The following is a 21532-nucleotide window of genomic DNA, read 5'->3' on the forward strand; positions in this document are numbered from 1 at the left end:
TTGAAGATAGTGTAAGGAGCCTCTGGGACAACCTCAAGCGTACCAACATCTGAATTATGGGGGTGCCAGAAGAGAGAGAGCAAGATACTGAAAACCTATTTGAAGAAATAATGATAGGAAACTTCCCCCACATGATGAAAGAAATAGACTTACAAGTCCAGGAAGCGCACAGAACCCCAAACAAAAGGAATCCAAAGAGGACCACACCAAGACACATCATAATTAAAATGCCAAGAGCAAAAGACAAAGAGAGAATATTAAAAGCAGCAAGAGAAAAACAATTAATTACCTACAAGGGAGTACCCATACGATTGTCAGCTGAGTTCTCAACAGAAACTATGCAGGCCAGACGGGAGTGGCAAGAAATATTCAAAGTGATGAATAGCAAGAACCTATAACTAAGATTACTCTACCCAGCAAGGCTATCATTCAGAATTGAAGGTCAGATAAAGAGCTTCACGATAAGAAAAATCTAAAGGAGTTCATCACCGTCAAACCAGTATTATATGAAATGCTGAAAGGTATTCTTTAAGAAGAGGAAGAAGAAGAAAAAGGTAAAGATAAAAATTATGAACAACAAATACATGTCTATCAACAAGTGAATCTAAAAGTCAAGTGAATAAAAAATCTGATGAACAGAATAATCTGGTGAATATAATAGAATCAGGGGCATAGAAAGTGAGTGGACTGACAATTCTTGGGGGGAAAGGGGTGTGGGGGGTGCGGGAAGAGACTGGACAAAAATCGTACACCTATCGATGAGGACAGTGGGGGGGAGGTAAGGGCAGAGGGTGGGGTGGGAACCAGGTGGAGGGGAGCTATGGGGGGAAAAAAAGAGGAACAATTGTAATAATCTGAACAATAAAGATTTATTAAATTAAAAAAAAATAAAGGTAATTTAGAAATTCTAAAAAAAAAAAAAAAAAAGAAAAAAAAAGTCCCAGAATAAAGCACTGATGTGGCCAACCCCAAACCCAACTCCCACCCATGGGGACTTTTTCTTTCTTTTTTTAACCTAGGAATTGTGTACTGCGTTTGTTTCCATTTCAGCCTGTTTGGTGGCTGAGGCACAGCTGGGGAAGGACTTAGGTTATAGAGCATCTGAGGCCTTAAGCAAACACAGTATCCGACATCAAACTCCTGGGCAGCAGCCATGCAGTGAGGGGGGATTGCCATGTCCATGGCCAGAGACAGCAGGGTTGAGAAGGTGCCTGGCTCCTGGCTCCTCAGCCCTCCACTGCCCACAGCTGGAGCTGCTTAGCTTCATCCTGCCCATTCAGTCTCACCCTGGTACCAGTCTAGGCCAATGCAGTTCCCTGGTCAGGAGAACTGAGGGGACTTGTGGCCAGGGACCTGTTGGAAATCTCCTGAGATTCCCAACTGACCACATGCTCCACCTTTGGGAGTGGAACCAACCTCATTTTGTTTTGTTCTTTGTGACTAACTGGACCACTGTAACTGTAACTGGCACGTGTCTTGTTCTGGGTACCTCACTATCTGGAGGTCTGTCTCCTCAACTCTCAGGAGCATGTGAAAACACCCACATGCAGGGCTGTTTTTAGCAACGAATGAGATGACCCGTGAGGCACCTGGCTCGGGGAAGGTGCACAGCTGGTGTTGGTGTTCGAGTCTGACCTTTGTATGTGTTGTCACATTGGTGTTCTTGGGACCTATATCTCTGAACATGAAGCCTCATTGTTTTGGTGTAGAGGACATTTGATAGACCACAGAGTAAAGCTATGTGCTTTACTGACCAACATTCATGTGTATTATAGGCATCCCCAAATCTCCCTGCATCCCTTCTTTGAGCCTCATTCCCTTACCCTCACCTAACTCCTGACAGGGCGTCTGTCAGTTTTCTTTGAGGGTTTGGGACTCAGAGACCTCCTCAGGGACACAGAAAGACAACAGATCACTGAGCTTGAGTGAAGGGGCTTGAGCCCACCCCCATATCTTTTGTCTCTCCTCTGCCTCAGATCGGCTTCAGCTGCTTGTCAGAGATTTTAGCACCCTGGCTTCTGCCCTTCCTGCCTGTTTACCTCCCCAAGGTTCTGGAGGCCCAAGGGGAAACCCTGCCAGATGCTGGTTTTCAGGCAGGAGAGGAGCATGCTGGGAGCCCTGCTGGGCAGAGTGGTAGAGTGGGCGGTGCACAGGACTGCCAGTCAAGTGACAGCCTATTCCCAGCTGTGTGACCAAGGCCACTTGAGGAATGTAGGAACTACACTGTCCAGCTGAACAATGTCAAGAAAACTCCACCTGGAGAGAAACTGCATGCCCCCATCGCTAGCTAAATGAAAAAGAGACCGTGCCTAAACAGATGCCTCAGCTTGTAGGACTGAAAGAGAAGAAATCAGAGGGAAAACATTCCAAAAATTAGCACTGCATTTCTTCTGGCCCAAGATCAGTGTTTCATTTAAAAAATAAAAGTAAAACAACGTGCCAGCTGGCTAATTCATTCAACACCTCAGCAAAGAGATTAGAGAGTGAATCTAAGTGCTATTGCACAGACCTCTGACCCCACCCCTGCCCATGCCCAGCGCAGATGAAGGAGCAAATGCACCAACAATTCTCCAATTGTTACAGGGGCTGGAGTGAAGGGCAGTGCACTTTCTAAACAGCTATCCTGGGTGGGGCAGAGAAAAGAGGAGGACCCCCTTTCGGAAGTGAAAATTAAAAGGAGAAAATTATTTTGGTGTAATCTGAATATGATAACAATGAAATTAGCAAAGAGAATTATCTTCCACTGGCTGCCTATCTCTGTACAAACTACTTTGGCACATAGTAGGGCAAAAAATAAAAAAACCAGCCGGGCTGGTATGGCACAGTGGTTGAGCATCGACCTATGAACCAGGAGATCGTGGTTCAATTCCGGGTCAGGGCATATGCCCGGGTTGTGAGCTTGATCCCAACCTGGGGATTGTGTAGGAGGCAGCTGATCAATGATTCTCTCTCATCATTGATATTTCTATCTCTCCCTCTCCCTTCCACTTTGAAATCAATAAAAAACAGATGTATTAAAAAATAAGGAAGAATATTATTGAACACTTACTCTGTTCAGTCAGTGTTCTGGGCCTTTGTTGTTCATTAACTATTTTAGTTTTTGCAACCATCAGAGCTAGGAAATTCTATGCCCATTTTAAAGATGAGACATGGAGTCATTGAACCATCTGCTTAAGTAAGTGCGCAGAGCAAATAAGTGGCAAAGTCAGGATTCAAACCCAAGCTGTCTGACTCCCAGGTTCACCCTGTAAACCATGGTATAGATTGTCTCCCTAGCACCTAGTACAGTGCCTGGGAAACAGTCACCATTTCTGATTTCCCTTTTGTCTTTGTGATGGTTAGTTTTATGGGTCAATGTAACTGGGACAAGGTACTCAGGTATTGGGTCAAACATTCTGGATGTTTCTGGGAGGGTCTGTTTAGATGAGATTTACATTTCATTTGTGGACTCTGAGTCAAGCAGCTTGCTTTCCATAATATTGGTGGGCCTCATCCAATTAGAACAGAACAAAAGGCTGATCTTCCTGGAGCAGACTGCCTTTGGACCCCAGCTACAACCCCTACTATGTGCCAAAGTAGTACAGAGGCTTCAGCCTGCCAGCTGGGCTGGTCAGGCCTGAACAATTGTGAGCCATCCCTTAAAATAAAATGCCTCTTATATATGCACATCCTGTCAGTTCTGTCTGTCTTGAGAACCCTGACGAATACAGTCCTTTGCTAATGAATTCCTCTGAATCAGGTCCTAGGACCTTTTTCCTTCTCAGTCTAAATTTTGCTTGTGTTCTATGCAAATCTTTCCTGCCCATGGCCTCAGTAACTGTCCATATGCCAATAATTTCTAAATTTATACTCCAGCTCAGATGTATGTAGGGAGCTCCAAACCTATCTATCTACCTGTGTACTGCACATGTGCTCTTCGATATCTGAGGGGCACCTGAATGCAGCATGTACAAAAGTAAATTCATGATCCTGAAACCCTGATTCTTTTTCGGGGTTTTCTATCTCTGTGATATGTACCTGTGTCTATCTAAAAGACCAACAACCATTGTTAACAGATCTCTCTACCTTAACTCCCCACTTAACCCATCACCATGTCCTGCCCATGTCACTGTAGAAACTCCTTGGATCTTTTTATTCTCTCCATCTCCACTACCACCACCTTATTCAACCTACAAGTGCTTCTTATCTTGACTCCTATGGTAACTTTTTAAGTGGTCTGGTTGCCCATTCTGTTTCCCCTTCAATCTTTTTCCTTCACACTCCAGCCACAGCAATCTTAAAAAAAAAAAAAAAAAAAAAAAAAAGGTGATCCTATCATTCTGTGTCACCACCTGTTTGAAATGACTCAATGACTTTCTATTGTGCTCAGGAAGAAGGCTAAATTCTTAGCATGTCTGCATGGTGGTTCCCAAGGCCCTGCATGGTCTCATTCAGTAGCATTTTTTTGCTTTTTATAATCCACCTAACTTTCTTTTTCAGTTTCTTGAAAATGCTTCCTCAAATCCCTGGTCCTTTGCACATACTGTATTTTTTTTTTTTTTAACATAGAGACTTATTCTCAACATCTCAACTCTCATATCACGAATCACTTCAAGGAGGAAACTGTTGTGTTCTACACATCCCTCTCTCAGTCTAGTCAGATTCCTTTGTTATACAATCCCATAGTATTTATCTAAATGAATATGAATCAGAGATACGATTTATTGAGTGCCTATTAAGTTCAAGTATCAAGCACAGTACTAAATATTTTACAATCATTACATAGATACTAGAGGCCCAGTGCACGAAATTTGTGCACTGGTAGGGTCCCTAGTGACTGCTTCTCTTCCCCAGCTGCCAGCCAGGGCCTTCCTTTGTTCTGTGCCACCCCCTGGTGGTCAACGCATGTCATAGCGAGCAATCGAACTCCCAGTCAGTAGAACTCCTATGGGGACACTTTGCATATTAGGCTTTTATATATATAGATTATCTAACTAAAATGAAAAACGAATCTGAGAAGTTGGTAATATCGTTATTCTCTTTTACAGGTGAGGAACCTGAGAACCTGGGTGGGAAGGTCAGTGCACATGCAGTAATGTGATGACTCGGTAGCTGGAATGTATATTTGGAGTGAGCTGGGCCAGGTAGGTTACTGGTCAGCACTGTTCGAGGTGCTGTAGAGTGTGCTCAATACCTACTTGTTGACTGAAATAATGATGAAATTTGAATGAGTAATGAACTAGAACACATTTTAATATTGAAATTAACTGGGTACCCCTTTCATTTCCTACTCTAAATTAGTCGCCTATGAGATTATTTACAAATTCTGGACAGTTACTTGCAAATGAGAAAATGGCATTTCCTGTATCAAAGATGTTAGAGTACCCTCCACTCTTCGTTTTAATGACCATCTGCTCCATTTCTAAATGAAGCAGCAATTTAGTTTAATTTTGCTCACAGTGAAGGATAATATTTTTTGTACCAGTTCTTCTGAGACTTCTAAAATAGGAGTCACACTCACACAGACACACACTTACAAACATGCACGTGCTGTGGTATATAAACCCACACTAGCAGCTGTAAGGAATAAACCCTAAATTTCCGAGCTTAACAAAACAGTTATTTCTTATTTGTGTGACAACCTAATGGTGGCATTCCTGCTCTGCCAGACACCTTTTCCCTGGTGATCCAGGAGCCCAGGCTCCCTCCATCCCCAGGGCCTCAGGGTTCTCTCACAGAGAAGGCAGCAGAGGACAGCAAGTATGGAGAAAGGAATCCTACTTCCTAAAAATCCTGGCCCCAAAATGAAGCAGGTCATGTCCACTCATATTCCATTGCTAGAAATCATCATGTGGTCACAACCAACTCAAAGGAAGAAAGTAAATGCTGTCTAGTCATATGCTCAGAAAGAAAAGAGAGAAAACACGTGTGAGCGAGTCACCAGGCATCTCTGCCCCAGCTCCCATCCCTGTAGTGCAAAGCAGGGAGATGCTTTAAGATTAGTACAAAGTGCCCTGGAGCATGGGGAGATGGAGCTTAATTTTAACGGTGGCCATTTGGAAAGGCCTGTAGAGGAGCGGGTTTCCGGGGTTCTTGAAGGATAGGTAAGTCCTTCATAGAAACAGATCCGAACAGGCATCACTAAGACCAGGGTCAAAAATGCTGAGGTCCAAAGTCAGGAGGGAGTGAGGGTGTGAGAAAAACATATGCTTGTGCCTTGGTCTGTAGTTACATATCTTAGCATCAAGTTCAAATTATTTTAATCATCTCTTTTCCTGAACTCCTTCTATAAGTAATTAAATAACAAATAGAATTTACCCCCTCCCCTGAGTATCTTAGTCCCCAATATGGAAATATGAAATAATTAGTGTGCTGTGTAAGAATTTTAATGTCATGGAAAACTTCTGCTTTCAAGACTGTGCTAATTATACAGGATGAGGCTGAACAAAGGGAAGATGTACAATTAGCAAAGCACAGTTATTACAACAAGCTCTGTTTAGAGGCTCTTTTGAATCTAGATACGTAATAAATCAAGAGTGGCCCAGTGTTTATCTTTTAGGGGACAACTCTGGCGGTTTTAGAATTGCAGGTCTTGGCCACTTTGGATTTGACTGTGGCGATGGAATAGGAAACACTCTAGTCCAAGCGGCATAGAGGAAAGAGCAGGAGCTTCTACAGGGAGGAGACCTCGGTCCCTTCTTTGCTCTGCTACTTATTGGCTGGGTGATCACCACCTCTCTGGGCTGCTTCCTCCACTGCAGGGGATAATGACACCTATGAAAGAAGCTAGGGCAATTCCTTGACAAGTGGAAGGAGGGAAATGGAGACAAAATAGTTAAACAAATACCCGAGCAATTAGTAGCCAGCTAATAAATCACAAAACCCTCTCATCCCTAACCTAGGACGCAGGAGCAGATGGTTTACATCTCTCCTCCCCAACCAGAGAGCAGGGAGCTTAAGTCACCCTAGTCTGGGAGATGGATAACAGAGGCCCGGTTAGTGCCATTAGTGCCAGCTAAACCCAGGAATGGATAAAAGCAGGGGAATCAATAACAAAAGCACCACTTTTAGCCAGACAAATCCAAGACGGCGATGAAGCTGACCAGAAATGATCCCAAACTCCGCCATATGCTCATTTTGATGCATCACACCTGGAAAGCTGATGAATATTCTGTTGTGATCCTCCCCTAAAATTCCTGCCTTAGAAAACAGATAAAAGCCCTCAGGACAAAGCACCCCGTGAGCACTCTCCCTTGAGCATATCTGTGCCTCCCTTTCCTCAGGTGTGAACTTTTACTTTCTTTCCCTTAAGCTCCAAGAGCCCTCCTCTTGCCTAACTTCTCAGTAAGCCAGAAGCAGCTCCGCCTCAGCTCACTGCTGTCTCTATAGCCCAGCCTAGCTCGCCTCTGTTGGTGTGAGCTTGTTTCTTCTATCTAAGCCCTTCCTTTGTTTCACTGTCCTCAGCTTTAATAAACATACTCTCAAAATTACCTGAACTCCTGTCTTAAATTCTTTTTTGCATTTCAAGAACTCACATATTCCAAGTCGTGCTGGGACAGATCCACCTCGGCCCCGTCCCTTTCCAGTGACAAAAGCACTTAGCATTGAACCTGAACTATATTAAAGAGCCATTTTTAAATTTTAGACCCATTTCCCTCTCCTACTTTATTTTTCTTAAGCAGGATTTCATTCACCTCAATAAAAGCCCTTAAGACTTTAAGAATGCTATAGGAATGACTGTAATATCAAATGGATATACTTCCTCTAAGTCTACCAAACTTCAATAAAGGCAGTTACAATATCAGTGGCTCTCTCTGAGCGGTGTGGGGATAAAGAAATACCTTAGTTGTCAAATCCAAGGAGGACTGACTCAGCTCTTCTTTTCTTCCAAGGAAGATAAACTGCATCTCCTGCAATTTGCTTTTTCGCTAGGGGGTTTTTGTTTTGTTTTCAAACAAGACCTCCAGTGCAAAAGGCAAACGCTCCTACATATACATTAAAAGGGGCTATGATGAGTCCCATAAACGTTTGGGTTTTTCCCTACATTCTGTTGCCAGAATATTAGAAATTGATATGAAAACCTGAGAGCTTAAAAATTGCACAATAGTACATATTATTCAATTGCAAAATGCAAAATTGCAGCCCATTCCAAGCCTCAGTTCAGCTATGAATAGTCATACACTCAAGTGCATCTCAGTATTGACTGAAAGGATAGAGGCCCTCAGCTCCTGAGGAGGCATAAAGATTTCATTATCATATCAATGGCCCACATGCAAAGTTCTTGATAAAAATAAAACCGATCATAATCCAGAGGCAGGAGATAAAATGTGAGAGTTTGATGTATGTAAACAAATCAAAGGTATTTAGAGTAAAGCTACTTAATCTGTATGAAAGCATTGCCAAGAATATAAACATCAGAACAGCCTTGGAGCCAGAACAGGAAAGAAATGAGAGGGTAGAAGGAACTCTAAAGATTATTTGCTGCTTTTCCCTGATTTACTATAACCCAGCCATGTTGGCCTTCTTTCAGTTCTGTGAACCAGTCAAGCTCAAAGCCTCTTGTCTTAAAGTCTCTATAAATCATCCCTCTGCCTCTTCACAGAGGCCTCTGGTAATAGTCAGGATTATCTCCATTAAGCTGCATTAACAAATAGCTTCCATATCTGAGTGGCTCGAGGCATTTGAAGTCTGTTGTTGTTTTCTCATGCTACATGTTTAAAGTTGGTTGGCTGAGGGGTCTCTGTTCTTTGAAGCCACACCAAGTTCCAGGCTAAGGGAACAACCATGTCTTGACCATACCCCCAGTCAGAATGCCACAGAGAGCTGGAGCAACAATTAAATGCTCCATCAAGGAAATGGCACATGTCGTTTTGAAGCACAACACATTGGCCAGACCAAATCCCAAGGCCCTGTGAAACCTCAGGGAGACCAAGGCAATGCAGTCCTATCATGTGCTTGGAAAGGGAGGGGAACAGAAATACCTCTCTTGACTCTCACAGCTCCTCTGACCAAACTTTTGGAAGTAGGTTCTAGTTCTTCACTGCCTTAGCTCCCCTTTTGTATTTTTCATAGTGCTTATCACAATTCATAATTGCATTATTTACTTAATAAATAATGTTTTGTTTTCAGTCTGTTTCCACTAACCCAGTGGTCGGCAAACTCATTAGTCAACAGAGCAGCAAACCGCAGCTTGCGAGCCGCATGTGGCTCGCGAGCCGCAGTTTGCTGACCACTGCACTAACCTATATAATAAAAGCCTAATATGCTAAGTGTCCTGTTGTCCAGTCATTCATTCAACCAATCAAAGTGTAATATGCTAATGATATGCTAAAGCCACTCAACTGCTCGCTATGACGTGCACTGACCACTAGGAGGCAGACACTTTGACCAGTAGGTTAGCTTGCTGCTGGGGTCCAGCCGATCGGGACTGAGCGAGATGGGCCGGACATGCCCTGAAGCAGTCCCTCCCCAGCTGGTCAACCTCTCGCGTCCCTCAATGTAGGGCGGGAGGTAATCAACCAAAGACCATCCTATATAATAAAAGGCTAATATTCAAATCGACTGAACAGTAGAACAACTGGTCGCTATGATGTCCACTGACCACCAGGGGGCCGACACTCAATGCAGGAGCTGCCCCCTGGTAGTCAGTGTGCTCCCACAGGGGGAGCACCTCTCAGCCAGAAGCCTGGCTCAAGGCTGGCAAGTGCAGTGGCAGTGGCGGGAGCCTCTCCCACCTCTGCAGCAGCACTAAGGATGTCCAACTGACGGCTTAAGCCCGCTCCCGAACTGTGAGACAGCGCAGGCCAGACTGAGGGACTCCCCCACCCCAAGTGCATGAATTTTGTACATGGGGCCTCTCGTTGAACCAGAAGATCCCTGATAGATCCTCCCTTCCCCCAACTGATGGACAGAGTATGATGTAAACTGCACCTGCGGCCTGGACATTCCTGAGCACCCAACAAGTCACCTTATATGGACTATACATTGAATCACCAATCAGCTCCTGCCAAATACCCTAAGCCCCCGATTCCTAAGTACCTAAGTGACTAATCATGTGCCTTATATGAAACCACCAATCAGCACGTGCCGAGTACCCTAAGCCCCATCCCTTCCCATTCCTCCCCTCCAAAGGCATGTTCACTCCTGCACGTGTGCTCTCTTCCTTTGCAAGGCAGCCTGGCAGGGTCCTTCTCCTCTAATAAAGCCTGTATTCCTGGTTTTCAGCCCTCTGTCTCATCTTTCATTTGGTGCCGAAGTCTGGGAGAGGTGCACGGGAGCGTGGACGATCCTCGAACCTAGCCCCGAGCTTCTGACTCCTGCTCTGGCTCTGTTCAGTGGTAACCTAGCCCCGAGCTTCTGATTCCTGATCTGGCTCTGCTTGGTGGTATGGTTCTGAGTTGATTGGCCCGCTCCGGACACCTCTCGAACCCTGCCGTACCAGGACACGTGGGGATCGCGTCGCTTTCTCACTGGTAGGCTTCAGGGACTTTCCCGACCCCCCCCCCACCCCAATTGTTCCCTTGACCTGGATGGGCCTCAGAGTTTTCCCGTCTACTCAGCTACACATTCTACATTCTACGAAAGCCCAGGCGCCTGGCCAGGAAAACTCTGCTCTGCTCCACGGGAAAGGTCTCGGGGTGACGACTTTGGACCCTTCTCTCGTCTCTCTCTCTCTAGCAGGGGTCCTCAAACTTTTTAAACAGGGGGCCAGTTCACTGTCCCTCAGACCATTGGAGGGCCGGACTATAGTTTAAAAAAAAAACTATGAACAAATTCCTATGCGCACTGTGGACCCGGGACGAGTCGGATGCTAAGCAGGACAGGCAGCGGCACCCGGCGGGCCGGATAAATGTCCTCGGCGGGACGCATGTGGCCCGCGGGCTGTAGTTTGAGGACCCCTGCTCTACAGGTTGGCTGAGGGAAAAGGAGGACGCTCCTTCTTTCCTCCCCAACTTCCCGGTGGCCCTCCCCTCCGGTCATGGGGACCTCTCAGTCCAAACCCCATCTATACACCCTTAGGGTGTCTCCTCGCCAATCTCTTGACCCTTGGTCTTTCTGGCTACATCAAACCAAAGAAGCTCTACCTGGCCACAATATAAACTCGACAATGTCTCTCTGTGGCCCGAAAACGGCACTTTCGATTCCAATATCCTCCAAGACCCTGATAATTTTTGCCACCGGACAGGGAAAGCATTCAAGATCCCTAGGAACAGGCTTCCTGCCCCGCCCGCCCGCCCCCACCCCCCGCTCTCGCCCCTCGCTTTACTCCTCATGTTCCACCCATCAGATCCTCCTCATAAAGTCCTCTTTGCCCTCTCAAACCTGTCCTCAGCCCCTTTCTCTGTCTTCTGACTGCTCTTTCGACCCAGCGGATCATTCCTCTCCACCTGTCTCACTCTCACCGCCCCTTACAACCCTGCTGCAGAATCCGCACCCCACACTCTACCTCTGAGAACTCTAACCGCCCTCCTTCCCCTGTGCTCTCCGCCTAATCTCTGCCCCCGTGACCGCCAGCAACCTAATTCACAGGTGGCTGGCCATTCCCTTCTCACTCTCTGATCTTCCTGAGAGCCCAAATCCTGAGAACGTGAGCTCCAAAACAGCCTTTCCCACCTAACCCTCATTCTCAGGCCACCCAAAGACTGCATTCTGCAACAGCCTCTTCTATTCCCACGTCCATTCTACCCCTGAGGGAGGCACAGGAAATGAGGGCACAGTCTGAGTCCATGTCCCATTCTCTATGTCCAGCCTCACAGATTGAGAGGCATCTCAGGTTTCTTTTTCCACTGACCTGACCACCTTTGCTCCCCCAACATACGCCGCAACTTCAAAAAATAGATACAGTTCCACAAACCCCTCAGAAAGACCTCGTTAATCTGACCTTTAAGATCTTTAATAATAGAGACAAGGAGACCCAAATCCAAAATCAAAGGCGAGATCAGGCCAAGGCTGAGGCCCAGTAGAAGGCCTTCCAGCTCCTAGCCACCGCTCTCATGAACCCCAAACGAAGAGCCGGTCCTCCAACTTCGGGTAAGTCAGGGGCTAAGCCTCCTCCGGGCCCATGCTTCAAATGCAGCAAGGAAGGACACTGAGCCAAGTCCTGCCCAAACCCGAGACCCCCCCTGGGCCCTGCCCAAGGTGCGGAAGGGAAGGCCACTGGAAATCAGACTGTAGTCTGGCCCCTCCGGTTCAGGCCTCAGCCTGTCCAGCATGGCCACCCTCTGGACCTGGTTTGGAGCTCCCAGACCTCCTGGGACTGGCCACCGAAGAAGCTGCTCAGGCCCTGACAGGGCCCCACAGACTTACATCACCAGGACAGAGCCTCGGGTAACGACTGTGGTGGCAGGTAAGCCGATCTCCTTTTAATTGACACTGGGACCACTTATTCTGCCCTCCGAATTCGCTGGGACCCTTGTCCCCTCCTCAGTCTCTATTATGGGGGTTGACGGATTAATCTCACATCCATTAGCCACCTCACGTCTACACTGCATCTTACTAAATTCCCCCATTCTCTCTTTTCTCATTCTACCTCAGTGCCCGGCCAGGGCTACCATGCATCCCCTCATAAAACTCAGTTGTCCCAAACCAGTCACCTACCTCAGTTTCACTCTCTGGACCCATAAGGCCGAGCCATTCCTGGGACTGTAAATGCCTTATCTCCTTATCTCCTCTATGATCATTATCTCTAGGAAAAATGTGGCCTACTCCCTCCTCCCCCTGCCTTTTCTCCAGCCTCATCTTCCACTGCTCCTTTCTTTCCCTTTCTCTTTTCCCTTGGATAACAGCCCATTCTAATATTCCTTCCCACTTTCACTGCAACACAATCTCAATCACTCATCTGTCACCCCTTATTGGTAGCGCCATGGTGACTACCCTCTCAGCTTGGAGTGCGGAACTAGAAAAAGGAATCTCATACCCTTTAGTCCACCTCTTCTCCTTTCACCTATCAGCTTGTCTCCATGATCAGGGATTTTTCTTCCTCTGTGGGGAAAACACATACATCTGTCTCCCCATCAGCTGGACATGAACCTGTACTCTAATTTATCTCTCACCCAATGTAGATGCAGCCCCCAATAATCAGTCTTTACCTGTCCCCGTAACCCATCATATCTGACACAAAAGAGGAGTCCAGATAATCCCTCTCCTCATAACCCTCGGCATCACACAAGGGGTTGGAACTGCCACAGGGAGCTTAACCACTGCTCATCCTATTTTGAAACCCTGTCTCAGGACCTACAGGAAACATGTGGATGCCCAGCAAGGGGCAAAACTGGGAAAGCAAGAACCTCACCCCCAGGGTAACCTATTCTCCCATTTCATATCACTAGTGAGACAACTGAGACCCCTACTCTTTTCCCCCTAAAAATAACATCTAGGTCTCAGTTGTATTTCAGCTCCAGGCCCAGAAAAGCAGCAAAACCAGACAAGTGATGCTGTGGCAGCCTCAGGACCAGCTTTTACCTTCCAAGTGACTCAACAGGATCTCTCTCAAGACTTCACCAACCAGTCTCTTGGGGAAATCATGCTGCTGTACCCCTCGTCCAGCACGGAAAACACTACCTGTTTTTTGCTCACTTACCCCATGGCTCCTCCCACTATTAGGCCCACTGGTATTCTTTTAATTTTGCTCTTTGGCCCCTGTCTCATGCGCTGTTTCACTAGTTTCTTGCAGAACAGAATGCAGGCGTTCGCCAACCAGAAGGTGGGAGAGATCTATCTGGCCTTGAATTCAGAACCTAGCACCAGAATCCTTGAGACCCAGGGTAGATGCCCCTAACAACGCCCCCTCTCAGCAGGAAGTAGCTATGGAAGATGGACCTTCACCCCCTGACCTTGCCCGGACTCTCAATTTTTTTAAATAATATTACCAAAAGCCTGGAATGATAATCCTCCCTTCCCCCAACTGATGGACAGAGTATGACGTAATCTGCACCTGTGGCCTGGACATTCCTGAGCACCTAACCAGGCACCTTATATGGACTATACATTGAACCACCAATCAGCTCCTGCCAAATACCCTAAGCCCCCGATTCCTAAGTACCTAAGTGCTTAATCATGTGCCTTATATGAAACCACCAATCAGTGCGTGCTGAGTACCCTAAGCCCCATCCCTTCCCATTCCTCCCCTCAAAAGGCGTGTTCACCTCTGCACATGTTGCTGTTCTCCCCTTGCGAGACAGCCCGGCAGGGTCCTTCTCCTCTAATAAAGCCTGTAGTCCTGGTTTTCGGCCCTCTGTCTCATCTTCAATCCCTAAGAGGAAGGACCATGCCAGCACACTAATTCTATGACACAGTTATCAAAACTGGTCAGTCTGCCTAATATATTTAAATAGTGATATATTTGTCTTGAATTTGGAAATTCTTCCTAGTGATAGTCTCACATCTCTCAGCACAAGTCCTTTCTGGCTGTGTGGTGGTGCCTCTCCATGGCTCCGTATCAGAAGACCCTATACACAGTGGCAGGGACTAAAGCAAAGACAGCCTGGGCATTCCTTCAAATGCTCCTCTGAAGCAAATTGGAAAACTATCAACTAAAACCTCACAGAAATCTCCAAAGGCGGTGAAAGCCAACACAGCCAATGCAAATCGCTGTACACATTGTAAATAATGAACAGAATAAACAAATTTGGTGAATTGGCAGTTTCCTGAATTTACTTTCAGCAAGTTAGCTTATAGGGAATTAGCTTAGAGCTACCCTCTCACCCACCACTAACAGATGTACTTCATTGTCAAACTGAGCCTGGTATTTAGAAGGGCACTCTGAAATAACTGTCCCCTTGTATGGGCAAAAACTGTAGTTTAAAGAGATTAAGTTACTGGCCCAAATCACAGAGGTGATGATGATGGGAGATAAAAAGTGAGATTCAAGTCTCTTCTTGCCCATTTGGTACTTCTTTTCTTGAGTAACAAAATGAGAAATCTGCAATCATTTTTACAAAGTTATGATGCTATTTAGGGCAATCAGTATATAAAGAAATATATATATATTTTAAATATATTTTATTGATATTTTACAGAGAGGAAGGGAGAGGGATAGAGAGCTAGAAACATCGATGAGAGAGAAACATCGATCAGCTGCCTCCTGCACACCTCCCACTGGGGATGTGCCCGCAACCCAGGTACATGCCCTTAACCGGAATCGAACCCGGGACCCTTCAGTCCGCAGGCCGATGCTCTATCCACTGAGCCAAACCGGTTTCGGCTATAAAGAAATATTTTGAGTATTTATCTTGCTTTTAAAAATCAGTTTAAATAAAAACATTTTAAATAATTGCTTGCTATTTTAGATACTTCTTTATAACTCTACCACCATTTTCTATATAAAGCTCTATTATTTTCCAGTGAAATAAGAAATAATTGAAGTACAATTGCCCATGAGACAAGGTTATTTCAGCAAAGAAATTTCAAGAATCAATTAGCTGTGGCCTTGGAGAAATGGGTTTTTAAATAGATGATGTCTCAGGTCACCTAAGGCATGTGTTTAGTTCCCTAATATTTAATCTTAAAAGAGGCCACCACTAAAACCAGCCTAAAGGTTCATAGATATAAATATGACTTTTGAATATTAAAATATAAATTTTAAAAATGGACGTTTTTGTGTGTGTTTTTTCCTCCGATGGCAAGGGCGCTTGTACACATTATAGCAGGTAAACATTCATAAAAGAAAAACACTAAACTTTTCTCTCTTCTCATTAGTCCTTAGATGCTGATTTCTGATTTTACAGAATGGCCGTTCATTTTCCCCAGCGAAAGCCTACATAACGGAACAGTGTGTCCTTCTCCTATCTGTTGGGCCGAGCGTGCTGTGCTCTTCTTACCATAGGTGCGGGGCACAAAGCATGGTCTCCCCCTGTGATGAGGACATCCGTAATGGCCGAGCCAGGAGAAGCTGCTGCTTAAAAACTGCAGAATCCTATGCGGATAAACAAGAAAATTAATCAGGCTCTGAGAAATCAAGACTGAATAATCTGTCATTTAAAAAAAAATAGACACATTTAGTCTATAAGTACAGTACACAGAATGGCATGTGGGTAAGCACTGAACAGAGGTTGGTCCAATGAAAAAGAATAAATAAATGAACAAATGAGGGTCAGAGCTGGTCCTAGAATTGCAAATCCATATGCCTGCAAGACCAGACAAGTAGGTTAAATGAGGGAGTCGACTGAGTGAGACAATAGGGGAGAGTAGGCCTGTGGTGAACTAGTGAGCTCATGTCCCACCTGAAGGGGGCAGCACTGCTCATGTCTAGATGATGGTTTTCATTGATGCCACAAGGAAAAACAAGCTCAATAATGCCACTACTGCACACTTTCAAGGAAGAGAGAAATACAGTTTTTTTATGTGAAACCTCTTGAATTTATATTTAGAATTCAATTAAACAAAACGAAACCTTGTGTGGGTCAAACAAGGGTAAAGTGAAAGCACACCTGAGGGTCAGGATTAGCTCCTGGGTAGCCAGTTGTGACCTAAGATCTAGGGCAATGTCTTTTTTTTTTTAAAAAAAAATATATTTTATTGATTTTTTACAGAGCGGAAGGGAGAGGAGGGATAGAGAGTTAGAAACATCGATGAGAGAGAAACATCGATCAGCTGCCTCTTGCACGCCCCCTACTGGGGAATGTGCCCGCAACCAAGGTACATGCCCTTGACCGGAATCGAACCTGGGACCCTTGAGTCCGCAAGCCGACGCTCTATCCACTGAGCCAAACCGGTTTTGGCTAGGGCAATGTCTTTAATTTCAAAATGATGAAAGGGGTCCGGAGGGCTGAAGCCATTTGGGCAAAGGCACTTAGCTAATTTGTGGTAGAACTGGGTATTTTAGGCATGAGTATCTTCCCTTTAACTTAAGACCTTCACTTTCACTTATGACCACTCTCAGACTGGCTGGATCTGATCAGACCTGTTGAAATAACAAGTTAGAAGCCAACTGGATCTTTAAATGGGGAGAGAATCAACTTTGGTCAAACAAAAAATACTTATCAAGTCAAACACTAAAACAAAACAGTCCCAAAGCAAACAATCAAAGACACTGCATGCTTGAGAATCTTCTGCTTATGGAAAAAAATGTACTGTTCTAGAATGGGAGTGTGCCACATGACTAAGAATAAGACAGGAGAGCACGTGGTCAATTTTTAGTCGGCATAAGTCCTCATTCTTTAAAATGATATGGTGCTTAATAAATTATTTGCTTAATATTGATCAATCAATTTCTATAGAGGTAGCTTTTAGAATTGAAATGTATTGAATGTGGACACAGGGAAAATAACACCAGGAATATATTACTCTAGCATATATATATATTTTTAAGTTTTTGCTTTTTAAAAAATAAATTTTTATTGATTTCAGAAAGGAAGTGAGAGAGAGAAAGATAGAAATATCTATGATGGGAGAGAATCATTGACCAGTTTCCTCCTGCATGTCCCACACTGGGGATCGAGCCCACAACCCGGGCATGTGCCCTGACCGGGAATCAAACCATGACCTCCTGGTTCATAGGTTGAAGCTCAACCACTGAGCTATGCTGGCCCAGCTAAGTTTTTGCTTTTATAAAATTTTCTATACAAAGAAAGTGAAATAAAATATAGACATTTAGTAAAGTGTACGAAGCATTAATGTGTACCATCCTAATATATAAAAGAGCTAGGTGCTGTCATGACCGAAAGGACAACCAGTCTCCCCCCACCCCAACCCCAGCCGCTCGCCATGAGGGGTGAGGGTGGCAGTGGGTGGGACTGGGGACTTTTGAGTGGTGGCGGCGGTGGCGACGGGCTGCTTCGCGGGGTGGCAGTGAGCATAGCGGAGCAGTCACCAGTGGCAGCAAGTTTCGTGGAGCAGTCTTGGGGCGGGGGAGTTTCACGGAGCAGTTGCGGGGTTGGGGGAGCCTCGCAGAGCAGTTGAGGGGCCCACAGCATCGTGGAGTGTCCCAGGGCAGGGAGCTTCATGTAGTGTCTCAGGGTGGCAGAGGCCAGCAACAGAGGCCAGGCTAGGCCTAGGGACCCTAACTGTGCACGATTTCGTGCGCGCTGGACCTCTAGTTTTATATAAAGCTATTCAATGAAGGAAAGGAAGGATGCAGGGAATGAAGGAAATAAGCAGTTACTGACTACTAACATGAGCCAGGCCCTATGCCAAGTGTTGTTATAACATGTTATACATATTAGCATTTACTGAATGAAAATAACCAAACCAGGGCCAAAATACATGTGGAAAATGTTTACAAATGTAAATATAGCCAACTCTATTTTCCATGGGCAGATATTTCAGTTTAAACATCTCAAATATTATTTAGACATAACTCTTTACCTTGACCACTCATTTAAAAATTTTTTTGAGACAAAATATTTTAAAAATTAACTTTAACCAGGCAAAGTCATGGAAGCAGGGTGTCCTTTCAACCAAATAAGTATTTACTTACCATCAGTGCTAGGAAAATATAAACTAGGAAACATATAGATACAAATTTCCCCTACTTTAGGATGAATTTAACATTATCCTAAGAGGTTATGATACCTCAGCAGTAATATAGACAGCAGGGATGTATTATATGAGCAAAGATGAAACATGTAAGCCACTGTCTTCAGGCTGATTCTAAAGTGTAACTCCAGGATTTAAGTTAGAGGCATTGCAACATTCCAGAATATAAAATGCATCCGCATTCAAATGTTGGTTTTAGAATATAAAACAGTATTTCAAAGTCAACTAAAAATGAATTTGTTCACGATCCACTCTTTTGGATAATTGCCATTATTACTATTTTTTTCTTAGGCAGATAATTGAAAATTGACTATATAAATTGTTGTGTTTTTCTGGGGAAATAGCCTAGACTCAAAATTTGTTTCCTACATTTTTATCTAAGTTACAATTTTACCAGGCCTACAAATTATAGCTCCTATACTACTTTATCCTATTCCATTTCATTAATATCTTCTCTTCTCTTTAGCTTCATGTGGCAGAAAGGAACTTTGCCAGCACCATTTACCTCTAAGGAATCACTTCAGAGTTAGCTCTGAAGTATTTTAGTGACAGAATAGGACCAATACGATAGTAATAATATTTGAACATGTGATTTAGTCTTCCTAGTCTTGCAATAACCCTCTTTGTAACAACAAAGAAATTGCGCTGTGAATATCAAACGTCAGCACATCTGACCCAGTTTGTGTGTCGTCTGTCTGTAACCAAAGACTTGAATCAAGACTGACAGAACAGAACAGGAAGCACCAATGAGTAGCCTATTTATTAATTTATCAAGATAAATTCAGGGGTTCATTAGGAAACCAGGTTGAAGTAATAGGTGATCTAATTAGTTAATGGATTTAGTAGACAGAGCAGAGGGTTTTCACTCTCTTAAGTGTCAATAATAATACACTTAACTTTCACTTGACTGGTGTAGCTCATGATTGAGCATCAACCTATGAACTGAGAGTTAATGGTTCGATTCCTGTCAAGTGCACATGCCCTGGTTGCAGGCTTGATTCCCAGTAGGGGGTGTGCAGGAGGCAGCTGATCAATGATTTTCTCTCATCAATGATGTTTCTACCTCTCTCTCCCTTTCCCTTCCTCTCCCTGAAATGAATCTACACTAATAAAAGAGAAAGATGCAAATTATCTGTACCTTTGCATCACCCACAAGCCAATCAGGAGTGAGTATGCAAATTAACCCAACAAAGATGGTGGGTTAATTTGCATACACAGGCGCCCAGTGGTGGGGGGCGGGATGCTTGCATCATTGTCATGGTGACAATGCAGGCGTTTCACACCGCCCCAGCTGCTCTGGGCCTCTGGGCAGCGTGGATAGGTGGAAAGGCGGCTCTGGGCCAGAGCAAAGGCTGTGCCAGCAGCCAGGGTAAGGAAGGCCCATTCTGCACGAATCTTTGTGCATCGGGTGTCTAGTATATATATAAAATAGACTTAACTTTCTCTTTCTCCCATTTCTCCTTATCATAGGTCAGCGCCCCTGGGAAAGTGACTTTGAGACTAATAAAAATGCAGGAAGCTTATGGGAGCATGTTCTCAGGAGCAACACCTGTGCTGAGAGGAGAAGGAGGAAGGGGAGGGAGAGATTAAAATGTGATGCAGTCACAGCAGAGGCCTGGGCTGACCCCTCAGGGAGCTCTGGAGCTGGGAGGGGCCTGCAGAGGCCCCGTGTGTGCTGGAGGTGGCACGCATGGGCTTGGGCAGAGCTGACTGCGCACCTCTTCCCAACTTCCCAGTGACATCATGTTCATACCTTGAATTGGCATGCGTGTTGGGTATTTACAACACAGTGATTGGCAAATTCTAAATATCAGAGCTTCTGTCACTCCCTCTGGAGAACTGGTTTCCCAACAAACCCCCAGTTAAGAAAGATTGATTTGCACATCTCTCTGCCCAAATCCATGTGATAAGTACTTAATTGCACACAGTGCTAGAGAGAGGGAATGAAATACTATACTTATAAGTCTTGTATTGCTGTAACTTCTCCAGGCAAGGTGCCCTTCATTCTACACAGGGTATTATTCTAATCCCAGGATTTCCAGTCCTGCTGTGCTGTTAGTGATCTTTATTGTTGCCTTTCTGAAGGAAGCAACCCAGCTCCCACGGGAATGAAACCACCTCTGTAAGATACAACTTGGGTAATGATCACCAAAGCCTAAGTGACAGAGTTATCAGAGGAGTAAGTACTGGCAGTAACGGAACAACGTCCTGGATAGATACTTAGAGAACGCCAACTGACATGATTTTTTAAAGCAGTGCCATTTCTTCACTTGTGAACACGGTCATTCATACCAATAAAGTAGAGTGATAATAACAGCATCTAGTCTTTGTTTAATGAAATCATAAACTATGTCTGGAGTCAGTTTAGAATGTGTGCCATAGGTGGGAAATGGTTTTAAAGATATTAGTGAAGGCACACAAAGAATTTGGGTTAACATCATTCCAGCTTTTAAAAAAGGTAATTCCTAAGGAGATGGACTAAGCCAATTTCTGTTTGGAAATATCAATATCTTTAGGAAACTCAGAGAGGAGAGACCAGAGTTCACCATTACCTGAGGTAGCAGAAACTTTTAGGGGGATCATTCTGAACAAGGCTGTCCATCTCTCAAAGTTCTTTCTTCTGAATCCTTTATTTCATAGGAAAAGAAAATCAGGGGATCCCAAGATTTGACGAACAGAAATTATACAGAAACTCTTCTCAGCTTTGCCCTTTACATCCCACACCCACATTAAATCTCAGCATCGCAGCAAAAGCAAAAAATACCACTTAGGCATCCAATTTAGGAAAAAGTAGTAGACATCAACAGGAAGAGAACTTATGATTTTAGTATATGAGGCTAGAATTAGGAAACTCAGTAAGGAAAGTGTGGATGATTCTGAAATTCAGTTATTAAAAAGTGACTTAGTATTGGCTATGTCTATTCTATCATCTATCACATTTCTGTAACAGGCATCAAAGCAGACAGAAAGTGAGGTTTCCAACAAATACTCTTTCATGACATAAATATCATTGGATGCAAACTCTTTCTGATAATCACAGTTTAGCACATAGCCTTGCATATGGTAGGAGCTCAGTCTC

At 44.5% G+C, this 21532-nt stretch overlaps 1 protein-coding gene across 1 annotated transcript in view; it reads right to left on the minus strand.

The window, feature by feature from the left end:
• B3GALT1 (beta-1,3-galactosyltransferase 1) overlaps positions 1 to 21532 on the minus strand; it is a 547925-nt gene that overhangs the window by 39008 nt on the left and 487385 nt on the right. Inside the window, exon 3 of the mRNA XM_080671102.1 lies at positions 15798 to 15892. The gene's annotated coding sequence lies outside the window, so the exon portion shown is untranslated. The remainder of the gene's footprint in view (positions 1 to 15797; positions 15893 to 21532) is intronic.

The sequence above is a fragment of the Plecotus auritus genome (assembly GCF_963455305.1).
Source record: "Plecotus auritus genome assembly, chromosome: 5".
Taxonomy (NCBI): domain Eukaryota; kingdom Metazoa; phylum Chordata; class Mammalia; order Chiroptera; family Vespertilionidae; genus Plecotus; species Plecotus auritus.